We start from the raw sequence: 22,499 nt of genomic DNA on the forward strand, positions 1-22,499 counted from the left end.
GTCTACTACAGCAGTGCATTGCTGAACTGTGAAGCCACAGACCGATGTAGCTTCTCAATTAAGCTTACACAACACAATTATTTAACCTCCACACACTGCAAATGCTGGGAAGAGAGACAATGGTTGAAGCAGTGTTCTTCGTCGCTGCTGCTACTGCTAAGTTCTACACGACTTCCAAGGTTTCCACATGGCGGTACAGTTCACACTACACAACTCCATCTCTTGTAATCGGGAGTCTTTTTAAGTCGTTGTGGTTTTCACACTACACGACTGATCGGCGACAGGGGGTCACACACTACACAATCTATCATCAGGGGGAATCTCAGACGAGTCTATCCATTCTCCCAAACTACGTTTTGTCACAAAAACACACGCTAGAAGTGACGAGGGGTTTAATGATACGACGTCCAAAAACGCATGTCAACAAGAAGCGAGTGATCAAAGTTGTTTGTGCGCTGATATGTAGCATAAAGGAAGTAGAAAATATAAATGAATTTGGCTGAAGGAGTGGATTGGGCTACGCGGAGGGAGTTAGAAGTTAAATACATATTTTTCCAATGCAACGTTTGTATTATGGTCACAAATACTGTAAAGCTTATGTGCCATATGTGCCAATGCATTCTGATAGAAACTATATTATGCCCCTGCTCCACATATTTACAACTCCTCCCCAGGGTTTCCCTTCTGTATCTTGCGTTCATAACAATTACAACCTGATCGCAACACCTTTCACACTACATGATCGCTGACAGCACCAGATATTTAGCATGCTAGCATGCTATTTTTCTTGAGTCTGTGACCGATCGACGATCTCTCGACAAGCCGCACAGATCGAGTCTTTGAACAGTTCACACACAGCAATCGAGAGCAGATTTGAGCCCCAAGCGAACGCCGAATTGCCTCCAAGCTGCCACATCCAGCGATGACCTGTCGGCGAGCAAAAATCATGTAGAGTAAACTAGGCATAATACGACCTCTGCCAGCCAGTCCAGGCGGCTACATAAGCGATGCACACTTGTAGGGACATGTGACAAGCACAGCCCTCCTTAACTGGGGTTAGGGTTGGGCGGTATGACGGTATTCCGCGGTATTTAAAAATGATGACTGTATTTAAAAATGATGACGGTATTTAAAAATGGTGACGGTATTTAAAAAAAATTTAAAGCACCAAATTTCTGCTTCGGGTTTACCCTAAAAACGGAGACTTTAGGACATTCACTAGGGCTGCAACTATCGATTATTTTTGTAATCGAGTATTCTATCGATTATTCCAGCGATTAATCGAGTAATCGGATAAGAAATACTTTTGCTTTAACAAAGAGCAAAAACAAATACATATTAGATTAAATAAGACATGTTTCTTAAACCAAACTGTACATTTGTATTCCTTGCATACAGGACAGTTTAACATTTTTTAAATGCAAAAATAAATAAATCAAAAATAAATCAATTTACTTTTAAAATGTAAACAGGCAACCTGAAACATCAGGTCATCAAGTCATAAATAATAATAAACAAAAATACATAAACATAAGCCTCTAATTTTCAGCTACAGCTCACACAGAACATAAAGCTTTAATATTATGTTGGGAGGTTTTGTGGTGTTTGTAGGGGGATAAAAATCTGTCAGGATTGTGTCTCTAGATGAGGTAGATCTGGTGTGTGTGTGTGTGTGTGTGTGTGTGTGTGTGTGTTTGCCTAAATCTTCATAAAAGCCTGTGGTGGTTGAAACGAAGTAAAGTCAGTAAACATGAGTAAAGTAAACACGACGCTCTGATGGTGTGGATGTTATACTGAGTTTTAGTTTTATCAGCTTAAAATGATCTCAAACTTTCTGTGGTTTTCTCTGTCCAGTCTCCTCCTGTTCGCTATTTTCTCTCTATATTTTGCAGTCCGCGCTATCAAATTTCGGCTGCGTCCTAAACTGATACGTTCAGTTCGCAGGAGCGGCGAACCTGTCCAAATACGTAGTGTTCATTAAACTGTCCGCAAAAACAACCCGGATTAAGTCCTGTTAAGTTCTGTTTATGTTTAAGATATTTGGGACGCAGCCCCAATTCTTCACGTCACCTGCACACAGCGTTAAACACGCTGCGCAAAAGTGAAAGTCGTCCGTGTAAAACACTGTGAGCTGTATATGGTTGTGCGGATTAAACGATTCCTCGATGCAAAAAATTTGAATCGATGATTTTTAGTAATCGATTTACTCGAGGAATCGTTTCAGCCCTAACATTCACGCATCCACAGTAAGGGCGGGGTGGGAGGGGTAGGCGGTTGGAGCTCACTGATTGGTTGTGGAGGTGATGACACAAAAACTAGTGCGCGCTCTACATAGACGCGTTTTACGTCATCCTATGCGCGCTCCCGAGAAGGAGGCTGTTTGAAACCTTAGATGCCTTTATAAGCTGTAGTTCGGTATCTTAACATTTCAAGAACGAGTGAGCATCGGAAGTGTCCTTGGCTTAAAACATGGCTGACGGTGCGGAGAAACGGAATTATTTTCAAACGTAAATAAATGATTACTGATGATTATTGAACTTGTATAAACTTGCACGTGTGTTTTTATTTGCAAAATCGAGCTTGTGAGTTGACATGCTTGTGCACTGTGCTATCCCATCCCATTGGTTTGAATGGCAAAATGCTAACTGTTAGCTTAGTATAAGACAGCCCCCATATTAATATCAATGATGAACGATCATGAACATTTTGCTACCTTGCCTTAAAATGTTAGGGATGCACCGATCCAACTTTTTCAGTTCCGATACCGATCCGATACATATACTTTGCATATCGGCCGATACCCGATACCGATCCGATACCATTGTTGAATTAATAAACCGTATACTTTATTATGTGGGAAAGACTTAAGGCATCAGGATTGACTTAAACATTACTAAGTTTGCAAAACAAAATATAATTAACACAGATATAAATGTACTGAACTGCTATTTATTTGTCAATAAAATAATAAACAGGCATCTTAATATTTCAGTGTTATTTTCACTCAACGAGTAAGCATCCGACGCTGCCTTGGTGACCAAATCAATCCCAGCATTCATTGCAGAAAAATAAACATAGCTGAAAGGGGCGGAGAAACGAATGGAGTTATTATCAAACGTAAATAAAATTACTGATTTTTAACTTGTATAAACTTATACCGAGTGTTTTTATTTGCAACAGTAATTCAAAATAAAATATAACAGCTAAACATGAGTAAAAAACATGTTGCCATCGAACTTGTTAGCATAGCAAGCGTGAAATACCTCCATGCAGCTGACTCTTTGGCTCGCTCCATGTTGCTCTTTTTGTTTGTGTTATACGCCATATGTCAGCAGCACGTCCTGTATGGGCTTAGCATGCGTCGCAAACGAACTAAAGTGAACGTATCGGACCCATGGATCGGCCTGATTATCCGATTTCCGATCCATCTCATTTTGGTAATATCGGGACCGATATCCGATATTAATATCGGATCGGTGCATCCCTATTAAATGTAGGCATAATTCAAACAACACTTCAATGAGAAAAAAAGATTTATTTTAAAAGGAAACTACAGGAAAGAGACAGACTGGTTGCATTGCATTAAGTTTCATAAAAATCCTCTCTTGTGCAGAGATGTGTTTGTGCCTGTGTTTGTTTCTGCTTTAAAACATACACGCCATGAACCAATCAGATTTAACATCATTAAACGAGTTTTTTCTCAATTATTTGTCATAATACTACTAGCGCTCTCTTTATCGGTGTGTGTGTCGCTCGCTCCCCGTGATAACTGCGCAGTTCTAATCGGCTGTATTTCACCCACTCCGCATCAGTAGACGGAATTAATCAGTCATTATAAAATAAAAATATATGTAGAGAGCTCCCTAGCTTTTCCAACACACCCTATATAACAGCTCCCAGAGGCGCAACTCGGGTTCCTTTAGTTCATTTCAAAGAGCCGTTCAATAGAATCAGATCGTTTGCGCAAATGACCCATCACTGACACACAGACACGCCCCCTCCCCCTGCGCAGTAATAGCGCATGTCGCGGTATTTTTTTTGGAAGACGGTATGACAATATGAAAATCGGCAATATCGCCCAACCCTAACTGGGGTAGGGGTGGCAACATAAAAGCCATAGGCTTTCATCTAGATTGGGTGGAAAAACGGAAAAATGAACAAACAGAAGAAAAAAATCATAATATAAAAAAATGAAATACATAGTCACAAACTTTAGGCTAATTCACAGAGATTTCATGAGAGAGAAACTTGAAAGGAACTGGATTTGCACGTGGTGCATCTGTTTTTGTTTTCTTTGTTGCAGCAGACTTCGGCTATTGATTAAACTTTTACAACACAAGTTGGGGGCAGTAAAAATTGATTCCAGTCACATGTGTAACATGCAATAAACCTGGGAATTTGTTGCTATAAGACACCAACATTAAATCTACAGTCTCACCCTGCTTTACATGTCATGACCTAAATGTCTGTGCATTCCAGCAATGACAAAAGTGGACTTTTTAGCTTCCTACATGCACACACACTGTAAATACTGAGTCCATGACTGCTACATGGCTAAGATCTACAGATACTATAGAAACATAGGACAAGTGCTAACAGAAGACCACAAACAGCATACTATTGCACATACAGTTAAGGTCAAAATTATTAGCCCCCTAGGAACTTTTGAATATTTCCCTAAAATACTGCCCAATGTTTGCAATATTCATAAAATTTCATATAGTAAATCATTCATCAATGATATGGCCCCATTTTGGTGCACTTTAGAATGTAAAATAAATATTCAAGATTTCTTTATTAAAAATCTGATGAAAACTGAGATGGTCAAAATTATTAGCCCCCATGTGATTTTGTGCTTTCAAAACAAATGAACTGGGTTTGAAACCACACCTGAGCAGTCAATTAGGTTTGAAAACACACCTGAGCAATCAATTAGCACTGAACCTTATTTAAGTGACTCCAAGAAGCAGAGTTAGTATCATTTGACTGCTTGAATGAAAGGGATACTCTAGGGTTGCTCAATAATCTTTCTAAGAAGCAATATCATCATGCCAAAAAGCAAAGAAATCAGTCTGGACCTCAGACAGAAGATAGTGGACCTTCATCTTCAGGGGGAAGGATATACTGCCATTTCCAAGCGTTTCATGGTTTCTAGAACAGCTGTGCGTTGCATCATCGCAAAGCACAAAGAAACAAAGTCTGTTAAAAATAAACCTGGCCGTGGTCGAAAACGCAAGATTTCCAAAACTTTGCAGCGAAAAATAATCAGAGATGTCAACAAGAATCCCCGGACCTCTGCAAAGATGATTGTTGCTGAGCTGGCTTCCTCTGGACTTGATGTTTCACGCAAGACTGTTGTGAGGGCTCTTCATCGTGGTGGACTTCGTGGTCATCGTCCAAGAAAAACCCCGTTGCTTTTACAGCGGCACACCAAAGCCCGACTGAACTTTGCCAGAGACAGTCTAAAACATAAGGGTGAGTTTTGGAAGTCTGTCCTTTGGTCTGATGAAACCAAACTTGAGCTGTTTGGGCATATGGATGCTGCTTTTGTTTGGCGTAGGAAGGGCGAGGCCTTCAACCCTAAAAATACTGTCCCCACAGTGAAGCATGCTGGTGGAAGCATAATGCTGTGGGGCTGTTTTGCTGCTTCAGGGACAGGAAACCTTGTTCGGGTGCATGGGACCATGAAAAAAGAGGATTATGTGGATATTTTGAAGAATAACATCAACACATCTGCTGCCAGTCTAGGGTTAGGTCGTCGCTGGGTCTTCCAACAAGACAATGACCCGAAACATACATCAAACTTAGTCAAAAACTTTTTGAAAGACACCAAAATCAAGGTTCTGGAGTGGCCCTCTCAGAGCCCTGATCTCAATCCTATTGAGAATCTGTGGAGGGAGCTCAAGGTTCGGGTCCATGCTCGGAGACCGAGCAATTTGCATGATCTTGAACAATTTGCCAAGGAAGAATGGGCTAAAATCCCTCAGGAGACATGTGCCAACTTAGTTAGAAACTACCAGAAGAGGTTGTTGTCAGTTTTGGATCAGAAAGGCTACACTATTGACTATTAGTTGTCAGAGGGCTAATAATTTTGACCATTGCATTTTTTGCTTTTTTCTTGTTTCAGTTCAGCAAACCAATAAAAATGTTCATTTGACCTTATGCAGATGTTGTCTTTGTTCTTGTGGACACACACAAACTATAAACACTTAAGGTTATGGCCCATGTCATTGAAAGAATAAGGGTTTTATTTGATTTCATAAGGGGGGCTAATAATTTTGACCTTAACTGTAACTATTCACAGACACTCACAGACACAGCTGCATGCCTCAAGGCACCGAAAAGTTTTCCACGATTCAGCTTTGGGTGGGACTACAAAAGTAAATGACACACTTGAATAGATACTATAAATAAACGATTAGCTCCAACAATCTGTTTATTGTACTAAAAATAATTCACGTCACAAACTAATCGTGGGTGGACACAAACAGTACCTCATTTTAAATACATTTATACATTATGCCTGTCAGTAAATATTTAAATTTTCTTTTTTCCTATTTCCAATTAATGTATTACCAACACTATATTCTGGCCAGAACTGTAGTGGGTCCAGTGTTCCCATAATTACTGGGTGCAACGCAGTACACACCCTGGACAGGACGCAAATTAATTGGGGTGTCTCGACCATCTGGTCCCCTTTCTCAGACATAGCCAATCACATATATATATATATACATATACAGTGTATCACAAAAGTCAGTACACCCCTCACATTTCTGCAGATATTTAAGTATATCTTTTCATGGGACAACACTGACAAAATGACACTTTGACACAATGAAAAGTAGTCTGTGTGCAGCTTATATAACAGTGTAAATTTATTCTTCCCTTAAAATAACTCAATATACAGCCATTAATGTCTAAACCACCGGCAACAAAAGTGAGTACACCCCTTAGTGAAAGTTCCTGAAGTGTCAATATTTTGTGTGGCCACCATTATTTCCCAGAACTGCCTTAACTCTCCTGGGCATGGAGTTTACCAGAGCTTCACAGGTTGCCACTGGAATGCTTTTCCACTCCTCCATGACGACATCACGGAGCTGGCGGATATTCGAGACTTTGCGCTCCTCCACCTTCCGCTTGAGGATGCCCCAAAGATGTTCTATTGGGTTTAGGTCTAAAGACATGCTTGGCCAGTCCATCACCTTTACCCTCAGCCTCTTCAATAAAGCAGTGGTCGTCTCAGAGGTGTGTTTGGGGTCATTATCATGCTGGAACACTGCCCTGCGACCCAGTTTCCGGAGGGAGGGGATCATGCTCTGCTTCAGTATTTCACAGTACATATTGGAGTTCATGTGTCCCTCAATGAAATGTAACTCCCCAACACCTGCTGCACTCATGCAGCCCCAGACCATGGCATTCCCACCACCATGCTTGACTGTAGGCATGACACACTTCTCTTTGTACTCCTCACCTGATTGCCGCCACACATGCTTGAGACCATCTGAACCAAACAAATTAATCTTGGTCTCATCAGACCATAGGACATGGTTCCAGTAATCCATGTCCTTTGTTGACATGTCTTCAGCAAACTGTTTGCGGGCTTTCTTGTGTAGAGACTTCAGAAGAGGCTTCCTTCTGGGGTGACAGCCATGCAGACCAATTTGATGTAGTGTGCGGCGTATGGTCTGAGCACTGACAGGCTGACCCCCCACCTTTTCAATCTCTGCAGCAATGCTGACAGCACTCCTGCGCCTATCTTTCAAAGACAGCAGTTGGATGTGACGCTGAGCACGTGCACTCAGCTTCTTTGGACGACCAACGCGAGGTCTGTTCTGAGTGGACCCTGCTCTTTTAAAACGCTGGGTGATCTTGGCCACTGTGCTGCAGCTCAGTTTCAGGGTGTTGGCAATCTTCTTGTAGCCTTGGCCATCTTCATGTAGCGCAACAATTCGTCTTTTAAGATCCTCAGAGAGTTCTTTGCCATGAGGTGCCATGTTGGAACTTTCAGTGACCAGTATGAGAGAGTGTGAGAGCTGTACTACTAAATTGAACACACCTGCTCCCTATGCACACCTGAGACCTAGTAACACTAACAAATCACATGACATTTTGGAGGGAAAATGACAAGCAGTGCTCAATTTGGACATTTAGGGGTGTAGTCTCTTAGGGGTGTACTCACTTTTGTTGCCAGTGGTTTAGACATTAATGGCTGTATATTGAGTTATTTTGAGGGAAGAATAAATTTACACTGTTATATAAGCTGCACACAGACTACTTTTCATTGTGTCAAAGTGTCATTTTGTCAGTGTTGTCCCATGAAAAGATATACTTAAATATCTGCAGAAATGTGAGGGGTGTACTCACTTTTGTGATACACTGTATATATCAGCTCCACTTACCATATAGAAGCACTCTGTAGTTCTACAATTACTGACTGGAGTCCATCTGTTTCTCTGCATGCTTTGTTAGCCCCCTTTCATGCTGTTCTTCAATGGTCAGGACCCCCACAGGACCACTACAGAGTAGGTATTATTTGGGTGGTGGATCATTCTCAGCACTGCAGTGACACTAACATGGTGGTGGTGTGTTAATGTGTGTTGTGCTGGTATGAGTGGATCAGACACAGCAGCACTGATGGAGTTTTTAAATACCGTCCACTCACTGTCCACTCTATTAGACACTCCTACCTTTTTGGTCCACCTCGTAGATGTAAAGTCAGAGATGATCACTCATCAATTGCTGCTGTTTGAGTTGGTCATCTTCTAGATCTTCATCACTGGTCAGAGCACGCTGCCCACAGGTCACTGTTGACTGGATGTTTTTGGTTGGTGGACTATTCTCAGTCCATCAGTGACAGTGAGGTGTTTAAAAACTCTAGCAGTGCTGCTGTGTCTTATCCACTCAAACCAGCACAACACTCACTAACACACCACCACCATGTCAGTGTCTCCACAGTACTGAGAATGATCCACCACCTAAATAATACCTACTCTGTGGTGGTCCTGGGAGAGTCCTGACCATTGAAGAACAGCATGAAAGGGGGCTAACAAAGCATGCAGAGAAACAGATGGACTACAGTCAGTAATTGTAGAACTACAAAGTGCTTCTATATGGTAAGTGGAGCTGATAAAATGCACAGTCAGTGTAGAAACAAGGAGGTGGTTTTAAATGTTATGACTGATCGGTATGTGTGTGTAGTAGGGTTGGGCGGTATGACGATATTACCGTATACCGCAGTATTTAAAAATGGTGACGGTATTCAAAAATGGTGACGGTATTTTTTCAATGTGAAGCACCAAATTTCTGCTTCAGGTTTACCTTGAAAACTGAGACTTTAGGACATGCGCGCATCCACAGTGAGTGAGGGGTGGGAGGGGTGGGAGGGGTAGGCGGTTGGAGCTCGCTGTTTGGCTGTGGGGTGCTTACTGGTGATAACACAGAGAGACGAGTGAAGAGCCACACTGGCTAGCGTTAGCTGTGAGCTAACAAGCAGAAACTGAAAAACGGTTCGTCTTTTAATTTTTCAAAATCAAAATTTTTTATCAGTTCAACCGGAAATGAACACAAGCGCGTGCATGCGCGGACATGTACTTATTTACTAAATATATCTTCAGTGTAAATCGAGCACAAGTGTTGAGAAAAAGGAGCAAACAGTAATAATAACGTTACGCCCAATCCGCTGTTCTGACTCTTGTCTGCCATAGATTTTCCTGCCTATGTAAGAACTATTTTTTCCTAAATAAAAGCGCTATATTAAGAAAAAAGAACGTCTCACCTGTCGTGTAATGTGAATTATAAAATATATTGTCTGGCCCTTTAAGAAAGTGAAGCGCACTATAGGGCGTAGGGAGCGAGTGTGTAGGGAATAGATCGGATTTGTACCGTTTCTGTGCTCGAGTTGTTTTGCACTGAGCTTGTGTGACATGTAAAGTAGCGTTCTCGTTAACCACTCAAATGTTTGGACTACATCACCGTCATCGCAGCATGAACATTTACATTCATATTTTTTGTTACGGTATAGAACTTAATTCTGGATTACAGGCATAACTAATCGTACACGTTCATACACTTTTAAGAAATATCTGTAACTATAAACTAAGCAGTTAATTTTTTAAATATATTGAAGTGTGTAGCCTGCTATTATTCTGTTTTGTGTGGGCAGAGAGAGATTACAATGCCAAAATGTTATGTGTTAATGTTTGTGTTAAAGTGTAATTGATACACATGCATTTATACTTATGCGTATTTATTATAGATCAGACAAGATAAGCAATGTTTGACGTTCAGATTGTTAAATCTTTTTATAATAAAACATTGAAATATTGTAATTACACTCAAGTGTGTACACTGTAAAGTTTGTCCGCGACACCCCACCCCCAAATCCCCCAAACCCCCCCCCGCCGCGGTAATACCGTATACCGCGGTATTTCCTGAAGACGGTATGACGGTATGAAAATCGGCGATATCGCCCAACCCTAGTGTGTATATCAATATATGTTAAATATACTACTGTATATCTTATTTTTTAAAGTTTGCTTTTTACTATTTAATGTATACTACTGCAAGGCTACATAGGCAAGGCAAGTTTATTTGTATAGCACCTTTCATACATAGCATAGTGCACTATGTAATGTGTAAAAGCCATTCTAATTGGACCCTATATAAAGAACAACAGGAGACATGCAGGGAGAGGCTGTCAAGATGTTTCACATATTTTCCGAGCAGAAACTGTTCAAAAGTGTTTAGACTAGAAATCAAAGCTTTAGGTGACAGGAAACAGATATGTGGGCAAATAAAATGCTAATATTTAATTTTTCCAGACTGCAATCTTAAGACTACAGGAATTCACACAAAAACAACCACACCTAGCAAGATTAACCAGGGTTTGCAGTCTGGTCCTAATCGCTGCACTGTTTTGTTGCTGAACTAGCCTTCTGAACTAAACAAGAGTGTTACAGGTCATATGAGCAGCTAAAACATGCAAAGATCATGCAAAGATCAGTTTCGTAAAAAGGTTTTAGCTTAAGAATTTCCCACACATATAACTTTAAAATGGTGGTAGCAAAAAATCTAGGGCGCTCAGGTGGAACAGTGGTAATTTACGGTATTCCCCGAACTCTGGGATTGGGAGAGTTGGGAAGTAGAGAATTGGGAAGCAGAGAAGACTGACAAAGTTTACATCTGATTCACAAGATCCACAATCTGGCCGCTCAGGTGGCGCAGCGGTAAAACACACGCTGTTCACCAGAGCTGAGATCTCGAATACATCGTATTGAATCTCGGCTCTGCCTTGCCGGCTGAGGCCGAGTGGCTACATGAACAACGATTGGCCTGTTGTTCAAATAAGGGGCGGGACTAAAAGCCGGATGGGGACTCTCTCTCAGACTAATGCGATTACGACCTCTGCTGGCTGGTTGGTGGCGCCTGCACGGAGATGGGGAAGGAGTGCGGTAGAGGGTGTGGCCCTCCGTGCACAGCGCTGTACCACACTGCGCTCGTCAAGTGTGGGTGATAATTGCTGTGCACGTTTCGGAGGGGGCGTGGAGCAGCCTCGTTCTATCCAATCAGGAGCAAAGACCAGCATTAGTGAGAGGATGATTGACGGGTAGAAATTGGATGCGCTAAAAGTGGGAGAAAAAGGGGTAAAAAAAAATAAATAAATAAATAAAAAAAATCTACAATCCGAGTATCCTAGTTTAATCATCAATCAAATGATTAACCAATAATCGACATACACGTTACTGTTTTATCAACGCAGTCAGGTAGAAAAAGCTAAATCACACACATCAGCGCTTAATAGGGATTGTCCAGGTGCTAAATACTGACAGAATTTACTAGGGCTGGCACCGATCCGATACTCTGTATCGGTATTGGTCCGATATTGGCCCAAATCACTGGATGGCATATCGGAAGGAAAAAAACGTGTCATCTGATCCGATACTGTTGCTTAATGTAAATAACACTTAATGTAAATAACACAATGTAAATAACACAATGTAAATAACACAATGTAAATAACACAATGTAAATAACACTTAATGTAAATAAGGCCATTGTTTGTGTGTAAAGCAAATAACACACGAAGATACATTCCAACAGAGCGCCGTTTATTGCCAGCTCACTCTTGATGACATAAATTAACATGTGCCACTGATCTACAATTCATCCGCAACAGCCATTCAGAAATTAAAACACACTGATGTACTTAAACTTTTAGCATTTTAAAAAATCATCTACTGCTGCCACACCTAAACACACTGTTTAAACACAATGAAAAAAATCGCTTAATAAATGATAAATCGCTCATCCGTGATAAAGAAAATCTATCTTGTCCCGGCTTGGAGATCTCTCACATCCTCAACAATTAATCAGTTAAACAGTTAAACAGTTATGAAATAAAACAAACTACACCGCTTCCCATTTAGCCACAGATGTCCTCTTCAAAATCCAGCAGGGTTTTTTAATAAGCACGCTTTGGTTTTTAATAATCTAAAAACGTGACAGAACTTCAACAGAAAAGTTAAACTCTGCGTCAGTTCTAATTGGTCCATCGTGTTTGATTGACATCCAAATCTTCCAATTGTAGACACTTTTGTTAAACAAGCCAAAAATGCTGCTAAATGTTGTGTGTGTAAAAGTGAAAATAAAAACAGCAGTTTTGCAGAAGTGTGATGTTGTAGGTTCTGTATTTATTCCTTTAGAATATTCGTTTCACAGTCTGAGCATTGTTATTTAGATAGCTAGTTTAACCATGGTGCATTGAGACGTGTATTATTACTGCTTAGTTGTTTGAGGAGAAATGACGGTATCGGATTGGTATCGGCAGATACTCAATTTGCAGTATCGGTATCGTTATCGGACATAAAAAAGTGGTATCGAGCCAGCCCTAGTATTTACCCTCCCAAATTCACCACAGTGTGAGTAAAATAGCACAGGTGTCACGCTGAATTTTGCACTACTGCAGACAGATGTATTACCTCTCCCAAGGAGAGTTGTATCAGGAAGGGAATCCAGCGTAAAACAACCTCTTAATACTGGAGCAAAGTTCAAACTTTGTGTTGTAGTTACATTTGAAATAAATGTGGTTTGATATTGGTGTCTATATTTCTATACAATGTTTTATGTTCAGGTAGATAAGAATGTTTTACCTACAGTTTTACCTTTTTCATTTAAAAAAAATGTTACACATTGAAAAGTGACCATATTTTATTGAAGGACAACTTTTTTACACTATATTTAAGGCCGTACCTAAATGAAATGTCTAAAATTGTACATTGTACAAGTCTTAAATTGTACATTTTTTATTGTGTGATCTTTCCTGATCACTGCTGATTGCTCTTGTTTTTTTTAGCTTTTCAGTGAACTCCAAGGGTCACAGAGTTATCTGATTCTGGAGCCTTTCTATTTAAAACCATTCCATGCTAGTTTGTACGAGGCAGCAAATGATAATAATTTACTCTATTTTCATGATAAATCGTGTAACTTTAGTTCTTTTAAGTTTGAATTCCTTTCATTATGTCAGCAACATCAGAAAGTAGCTTAGAGTAACCACCCTGATTGAGAAAAGGTTGCTCTATAGTACTGTACATGTATTGTTTATTAGGATTTTAACATCACGTTTTACACTTTGGTTACATTCATGACAGAACAGGTAGTTACTCATTACACAAGATTCTTCAGTTCACAAATTTAATGTCAAACACAGTCATGGACAATTTTGTATCTTCAATTCACCTCACCTGCATGTCTTTGGACTGTGGGAGGAAACCAAAGCTCTCAGAGGAAACCAACGCAGACACGAGGAGAACTTTACACAGAAAGGACCCGGACCGCTCCACCTGGGGATCGAACCCAAGAGTTTCTTGCTGTGAGGTGACAGTGCCGCCCCTTATATTACTGTACAAGATTCAGGACACATCATGCATAGTGATTAGGGCTGGGCGATATATCGAGATTTTATAAAATAGAATCCAAATAATCCAAAATGAAGTTTTTGTGTTTTAGCCACAGTCTCAACAAAAATTATTTATTGCAACTTAACTTTTTGGTTTTACTTTTAAATGTCCTCGTAACTTATTTATTATTATTATTTAATTAATGAGTTCATTGTGTGAATCAATTCTTTATCAAATTCTAAGTTCAGCAGCAATATAATACTGTAGGCCTAACAACCTTATGAGAAACATCTTTCTGTTCGCAAGATGCCTGATAGCAAGTAAAAGAAAATTGTGCACTGTGGACACAGTAATTCTGACTTTTTTCAAACATGCAGTATGCACTAGGCTTTGTCAGTCTATAACATGATAATTAAATCAAAAGCCTATGAAAACCAATAGTGGTTAGATCAGACAATTGTGGTCAGAGGTTTATTTGAACATACAGCCTAGACAATGATGTTTATTCACTGATGGATAGAGCTAGTACACACTTCCACTATGTTTCAATGACATTCTTCCAATAAAATGTGCTGCAATAATATGACATGTAAATACATTTAACATGCCAGACCTTTCAAAAAAGCTGAATGTTAAATTTAGAATAGTTTAAGGTTGCCTTTTGCTTATTAAAGCCACTCTTCAGTACAACTTCCGACCATAAAATTACAAGGTGGTGAAAATAGAGATGATGTAATATGCGATTGAGAAAACAGAAACGTACAGGGTTGTGAAAAAGTATTTGCGCCTTTTTGATTTCTTCTGTCACACTTTTAAATGATCAAACTACTTTTATTTATTTTTATTTTTTTTCCTCCCCCTTTAGCGCATCCAACTGTCCAATTTGCATCGTGCTTCCTCTCCGTCTATGCCAAACCCTGCCCTGACCGAGGAGATCGAAGCTAACCCGTATCCCCTCCTAAACATGAGCAGCAGCCGGATGCATTTTTGCCACCCGCACATTGATGAGTTTGGATGAGTTTGCATGCGGAGAGACACACCCTAAGGGCACTCTTCCTCATCTCCTGTGCAGGCGCCTCTAATCAGCCGGCAGAGGTCGTAATCGCATTCTGACAGAGAGAGGACCCACATCCGGTTCTTTGTCCCACCCCCCCAACTGAGCAACCGGCCAATCGTTGCTCAAACAGCCACTCAGCCTCGAACCGGGGAGGCAGAGCTGGATTCGATACGAGGTACTCAGAATCCAGCCCTGGTTGCAGCGAGTCTTTTTACCGCTGCTTTTATTTTTAAACAAAGATTTTATTTCTTTAATGATGAATGCTGTTCAGCCCTACCTGGCCCTATGTGGTAAAACTAATTGCTCACACACTGAATCAAGCAGTTACCAAATTAAAATCACAACTGGGTTTTATTTCACTAGCCACATCCAGGCATGATTACTGCCAGAGCTACTAAATCAAACATCATTTAAATAAACCCATCTGGCAATGGCTAAAAGGTCTCAAAAAGCACAACATGATGTCACGTTCTAAGGAGACTCAAATACAGATACGAAACAAACCACTGGAATCTACCAGTCTGGAAAGGGTTACAAAGCTATTGTAAAGGCACTGGGACTCAACTGAATAAGAAGAAATACACTGGGCAAATGTGGTATCAATGAGAGAGTTGCAAAGTGCAAACCACTGCTAAAGGCTTGCTTTGCATCTGCCAAAAAACATCTAGATGACTCCCAGGACCTTTAGGAATGAGTTAAAGGTGGAACTTTCTGGGTCACATTGTAAAGCTAACACTGCATTCCACTATAAGAACACCACACCAACAGTCAAGCATGGTATGGTAGTAATGTCATGGTCTGGGGCTGTTCGCTTCTGCAGGACCTGGACAGCTTGTCATAATTGATGGAATCATGAATTCCGTTCTCCATTATAAAATCCTGAAAGACCATGTCCGCTCATCAGTTTGTGACCTGAGACTCAAGCGCAGATGGATTATGCCATGGACACACTCTCTGTGCTCTTACCATCATGCCACACAAGCACACAGCTTTTGCAGACACTAGATATAAAGCCAATTAAACACCTTCAAGAGATATTAAATAGACAAATTAAAAAGTACTCCTCATCCCCATCATTAAAACCCCCAATACCATTTGGAGGTATAATAATCAGATCCAGAGACTCACTAAAGCTATTTGGCAGCTTGTTGTTGCCCGGTACTTTACAAGAAGACATACAGTACTAAAATAGAGTGACCTCTATGTGATCTTTCAGCTATAACAACAGCTATGCCTGAGCTTTGAGTGGTCCAAAAAGGTGGAAATCAGATGGTGCTAAATCCAGATTATAAGCTCTCTCTCAGTCTCTTAAACACGACCAATTACTACTCCTCCCACCCGGGCGGCACGGTGGCTAAGTGGGTAGCACTGTCGCCTCAGAGCAAGAAGGTCCTGGGATCGATCCCCAGGTGGGGCGGTCCGGGTCCTTACTGTGTGGAGTTTGCATGTTCTCCCCGTGTCTGCGTGGGTTTCCCCCGGGTGCTCCGGTTTCCTCCCACAGTCCAAAGACATGCAAGTGAGGTGAATTGGAGATACAAAATTGTCCATGACTGTGTTTGATTTAACCTTGTGAACTGATGAATCTTGTGTAACGAGTAACTACCGTGTCTGTCATGAATGTAACCAAAGAGTGTAAAACATGACGTTAAAATCCAAATAAACAAACTCCTCCCACCCTCACCGTTTCCAACCAAAATATAAAAGTGTGGAAACTTTTTAAAGATCCCTCGTATAAAGAGGAAGCGATAGATATAGACAGACAAACAGACAGTATCTGAACATGACACATGGTTAAAGCATGCAACCACTGCATTTTGCATAACTTGCTACCACATAAGTAAGCATTTCATCAACATCAGATCAGTATCAGTACTGCCATGATATCAGTACAGTATCAGGACAAAATATACTACATGCACTGATTCTAATGTTGCATCAGGGTCAACATTTCAACTCTGTTTGATTTGAGCTGCTTCTACCTTGTGGTCTAAGAAATTTGAAGTGAACCCATGATGACATGTTGAGGCATGCAGTTTCATAGCAAGGCAAAAAATCTGTGTTTCTCATCTGCATGTCTGTCTTTTTCTGTGTTTTTGAAATCGTACACCACTTTGAAAATCTTTTAAAGCGTCCCTGAGCATGGGAAACGGTGATATATACATAGAAGTGATGATGAGGATAAATTATCAATGTGACAAGATATAAAATAGAGTCACGAGGTTTACAGGACAATTGAGACAACTTTCACTGGTCAAACATCAGCACTTTCAGTTTAGGATATAAGGCTGCACTCGAACAGACCTCACACTTTCACACATCCACTTATCTATTCACATGATCTAACCTGAGCTAATATATAGTTCCCTAAAATGTATTTATAGCCCCTATGCTAAATGACATCACAACCTGGGCTTAGCATGCAAGTGACAAGAAACTAGTGAACTTTTTGGATCAGACACAGAAACAAGTACACATTTTGTTCAGTATTTGATTTAACCACTTTTGGCAGCTATCACACACAACCAGTAGTCATTTAACATCTTAATTCATTTTGAACAACGTAATTATTGTTCAGACTTCCTATTTAAGGATATGATTTTTAAAACCACTTCAGTGGGTCACTATGGTTAAACTTCCATTTTAGTTTAAGCGTTTAATTTTAGCAGGTTTTTAATTCAAGAGCTCTGTGCATCATTCATTTTTCCATCAATCCTGACCAGGACCAGGACAAGTTCAGTCATAATTGTACATCATCTTCACTTCATTATAATGGACTAATGTACTTTTGAGATCTGTCTGTCTCCAGATCTAAGCTTCACTATGATTAAATCCTTGCCTTTCGACTTCAATTTGACATGTTCTGAGGACAGTGTCTACATAGCGCAACCTTTTATAGATTAACTGGATAAATCTGCAATGTGTCAACATAAAAACTGTTTAATTGGTTAAAACTATCACAGCATGTCAGATTACTTGAGCTGCTCGTTGCTGACTTGTTATTCCAGCACAACTCAATGAATTCTCCCCACCTTACCACTTCAAAATCTCTTAAAATTGTGCCCTTTTGTAGATGGATATTTCATGTAAAATACCCAGCATTATATGTTATATTCTGGATGCAATAACTCCTCAGCTGCAAGCAATAAGTCTCAGTTTGACCAGCTCAGACAAGGAGATATTCAGGAAAAAGTGTCACCTTTAACTCTGGTAAAGGTATAAATATTTTTGGTAAATGTTTACTGTGTGATAGCTTGACAAGTCTGGACTAGTCTGGAGGCGATGTGATAAAAAATGGAAAAAACCTTTTTTGGATACAAAAATTTCATTATGCTGTTAAATTATGCTAATATAGTGCTTATTCAAACAATGTATTCCCTATCATGCTTCTTCAGTAACTTTACATTTCATGATTTGTTTATTTGCTTGTTTATTAGGATTTTAACGTCATGTTTTACACTTTTGGTTACATTCATGACAGGAACGATAGTTCACAAGGTTATATTAAACACAGTCTTGGACCATTTTGTATCTCCAATTCACCTCACTTGCATGTCTTTGGACTGTGGGAGGAAACCGGAGCACCCGGAGAAAACCCACGCGGACACGGAAAGAACATGCAAACTCCACGCAGAAAAAACCCGGACCTGAGGATCGAACCCAGGATCTTCTTGCTCTGAGGCGAAAGTGCTACCCACTTACATATCATGAAAAAGAAGCAATATTTGCTGAGGAACTGCCAGATGACCTAAGTTGTAATGCATGCATGTGCACTAGGTAAAATTGTGTTTTCATATTGTCCTTAGAGACCCCTCATATGGTCTCAGATTTGACTTATTTAAGCAAAGCTATATTTGTTTTGGGTTATTTGTTTTCTACATACAGTAGTTCACTGCTAAGTTTCTGTGAAGTGTGAATTCAATTTACCTTTTGTTTTAAGTATTTACAAATATACTTATTTGGCTAGCCATCTGATGAACAGTATGAACTAGCGATACAAATTTTGTATACTGTTCAGATTATTACTGCAAGTGCATTTCTAAATGTATGTAATTTAACAAGCTGCTACTATTTTCTGTGCATCGGATTGCTGCTACACGTTTGACCAGTTTACTGCATTCATAAATCCAATGGGAAGTTTTCTGTAGAATTATTAACTAACTAACCAACATAGACTGAACATTAAATGCATTATGATGTAACAGATCACAGTGTAAATGATGTTTTTGATTCATAGATGCAATATTTTCAGCAATAATTTTGTATTATATTAATTAAACAGCTCATAAAACCCTTATATCAAAAACGTCATTGCATTTTTTAACATCACATCCAGACATTAAGCTATCACAAAGTAGAGAATCTCCCCAAAAAGGATTATACCTTTTTTGGGAATCAGCATGGCAACTCAGATACCGTCTGGTCAAAAGTCAATACCTAAATCAATGCTGTGCCTAAACTAACAACCAGAGTTAAAGGTAACCTTTCTTCCCCAACCTAAGGCTATCAAAGCTGGTACAAACTGCAGACATGTTGCTTGCAGCTTATGCCAAGTTCACACTACACGACTTTCCAAGTCATCAGGTCGCTGTACAGTTCACACTACACAACTGGATCTCTCGTAATCGGGAGTCTTTCAAGTCGGTGTGTATTTCACACTACACGACTGATCGGTGATAGGGGGTTTCACAGTACACCATCTATCACCAACTGGAATCGCAGGCGAGCTTCTCTGGTCTCCCAAACTACGTTTTGTCACGAAAACAAAGTGACACCACGTCCAAAAAACAACAAGTAGCGAGTGATCAAAGTTGTTTATGCGCTGATGTGCAGGGTAAAAGCAAAGAGAAAAATAAATGAATCCGAGTGGATTTGGCAACGCGACCAGCAGGGATTGTTCTGTTCTGTAGCAAGTTGAAGGTTAATAAATATTTTATTTATAAATATATATTTTTTAAAAATATTTTTGTAATGCAGTGTTGGTATTATGGTTTGGTTGTGAACGATAAGTTCACAAATACTGTAAAGCTTGTGTGTGTGCCAATGTATTCTGATAGAAACTATATTATCCCCCTAATCGCACTCAACCGACTGATGCAGATATTCAACATGCTAGATATCTCCCTTCAGCCGCTCGGATCGAGTTGTTGAACAGTTCACACATAGCGATTGAGAGCCGAGTTTAGATCGCCGAGCAAAGATCTTACCCTAAAATTGCAGTAAATCGTGCATTTTAAGTCATGTTTGGAGTATCACTAGCTGACAGATTTGCAAAATATGCTGGATTTTTCTATGACTGGGTCCCCTATGAACACAATTTTAAGGGATTCTGAGATGGTCAGATGGGGACCTTTCTGAAAATTTATTGACATGAGCTGGAATGACCCTTAAAGGCTCTGAGATAACTTTATGTATATTTTTGACATTGTACAGACAAAATGATTGATTAACCTGATAAGCTGTGTAATGCTGTGCATACAGATGTTATCAAAACCAACATCAATCTTACGGTCAGGACAAGCCAAGCTAGTTTACCACACTAACAAAGATTCTTAAATTGTACATTTTTAAATTCTTTACATTACATGATTTTTCAGTAAAGACTTCTTCTACACAACTCCTCTATAAAGACTGTGGTGTAAGATCTTGTATATGGTCAATTCACAACCTCTCCAAGTCAGTCTGAGTAACAGTTTGTATCAGAACACTCATTCAAACAAGTCTGTGAGACTGACTGCCTTATCTTGGTATCATGGGTGTAGTTTTATATCACCTCCCCTTCTTTACAATGGATTTTTGAGACTTGAGTATACCTAATCAGGTCTATGTTTTGATCTGATTAGATCCCTAACATGTTTTAAATGCTTTCTGATTAAAAGTGGACAGTCTGTACTATACTGCTATACTAGACCTAACTAAGAGATGATCCATTTACTCTTGTAAAGCAGAAACAGTATTATTTGGCTGTGTTTAATGACAGATAGGGTCATTACACACTAACACACTAACTAGATGGGTAACACTTTCGCCTCACAGAAAGGAGGTCCTGGTTTCGATTCCCGGGCAGAGCAGTACAGGTCCTTAGTGTTTGTTTGTTTATTAGGATTTTAACATCATGATTTACACTCTTTGGTTACATTCATGACAGGAACGGTAGTTACTCATTACACAAGATTCATCAGTTCACAAGGTTATATCAAACACAGTCATGGACAATTTAGTATCTTCAGTTCATCTCACTTGCATGGACACGGGGAGAACATGCAAACTCCACACAGAAAGGACCTGGACCGCCCCACCTGAGGATCGAACCCAGGACCTTCTTGCTGTGAGGCGACAGTGCAACCCACTTAGCCGCCGTGCCGCCCACAGGTCCTTAATGTGTGGAGTTTGCATGTTCTTGCCGTGTCTGCATAGGATTTTGTATCTTCAATTTACCTAACTTTAATGTCTTTGGACTGTGGGAGGAAACCGGAGCACCCGGAGGAAATCCACACGGACACGGGGAGAACATGCAAACTCCACACAGAAAGGACCAGGACCGCCCCACCTGGGGATCAAACCAAGGACATTCTTGCTGTGAGGTGACAGTGCTACCCACTTAATGTGTGGAGTTTGCATGTTCTCGCCGTGTCTACATAGGATTCCTCTGGGAACTACAGGCTTCCCTTCACAGTCCATATAAGTTAGGTAAATTGGAGATTCAAAATACAATGTCTGACAATGACAATTAACTGATAAAGTATGCGTAACGTGCAACTACCTATGCCGTCGTTATGTTAAAAACAAAATAAACAAACAATGACTGATAAGGCGGAAAAAGGACCAGAGACAACTGGATCAATGATGCATGAAGAAGGACAAGAAGTCAAATTTATGCTGTCTGCCAGCTTACTGCCAACAAACATGCACCTCCTATCCTGGGCTGCCGTCCCCATACTTGGGAGTTCAGGTGGAGTTAAATCCTTTATGGTTTATTACGGAATTAAAGAAATAAATAAAAGAACACACAACTGTGAAACTATTTACACAGGAGTTTGTCAACGAATTGTGTGAGCTGGCAAGGTGATGTGTTGTAAGGGGTGTAAATACTACTGTGTGTGTGTACAGACTGAGCGCACACGACCTGGGAGTAGAGCTTGTGTCAGCACTGCACTCTCGGTACAGTAGAGACGGAGCTGCACTTTCTCACCCAGTGTACCAAGTACCACCACATCCGGGCCCAAATCTTCCCTAAATTTAACACCGTCATCCCCGACTTCACCTCCCTCCCAGACCCGACAAACTGCCCCACCTACTGGGGGAGCACAGAGAGAGCTGCACACTAGCAGCACTCTACACACACACCTGCCACCAGGTGAGGGACAGTGGGTGACCATGTCTCTCTCACACACACACACACACACACACACACACACACACACACACACACACACACACACACAACAAACGCTGTTTTACTACCTCAATATTGTAAATGTCACCTTTTTAATTGTTATTATTTGCACTGTTTATATTAATATTTTATTCTATTTTATATTTTTGCA

At 40.2% G+C, this 22,499-nt stretch overlaps 1 protein-coding gene across 1 annotated transcript in view; it reads right to left on the reverse strand.

Annotated features, from left to right (window-relative positions):
* The window catches only part of cd2ap (CD2-associated protein), a 124,168-nt gene that overhangs the window by 100,646 nt on the left and 1,023 nt on the right, over positions 1 to 22,499 (reverse strand). The window lies entirely within an intron of this gene.

Source organism: Trichomycterus rosablanca, chromosome 9 (genome assembly GCF_030014385.1).
Source record: "Trichomycterus rosablanca isolate fTriRos1 chromosome 9, fTriRos1.hap1, whole genome shotgun sequence".
NCBI classification, from domain to species: domain Eukaryota; kingdom Metazoa; phylum Chordata; class Actinopteri; order Siluriformes; family Trichomycteridae; genus Trichomycterus; species Trichomycterus rosablanca.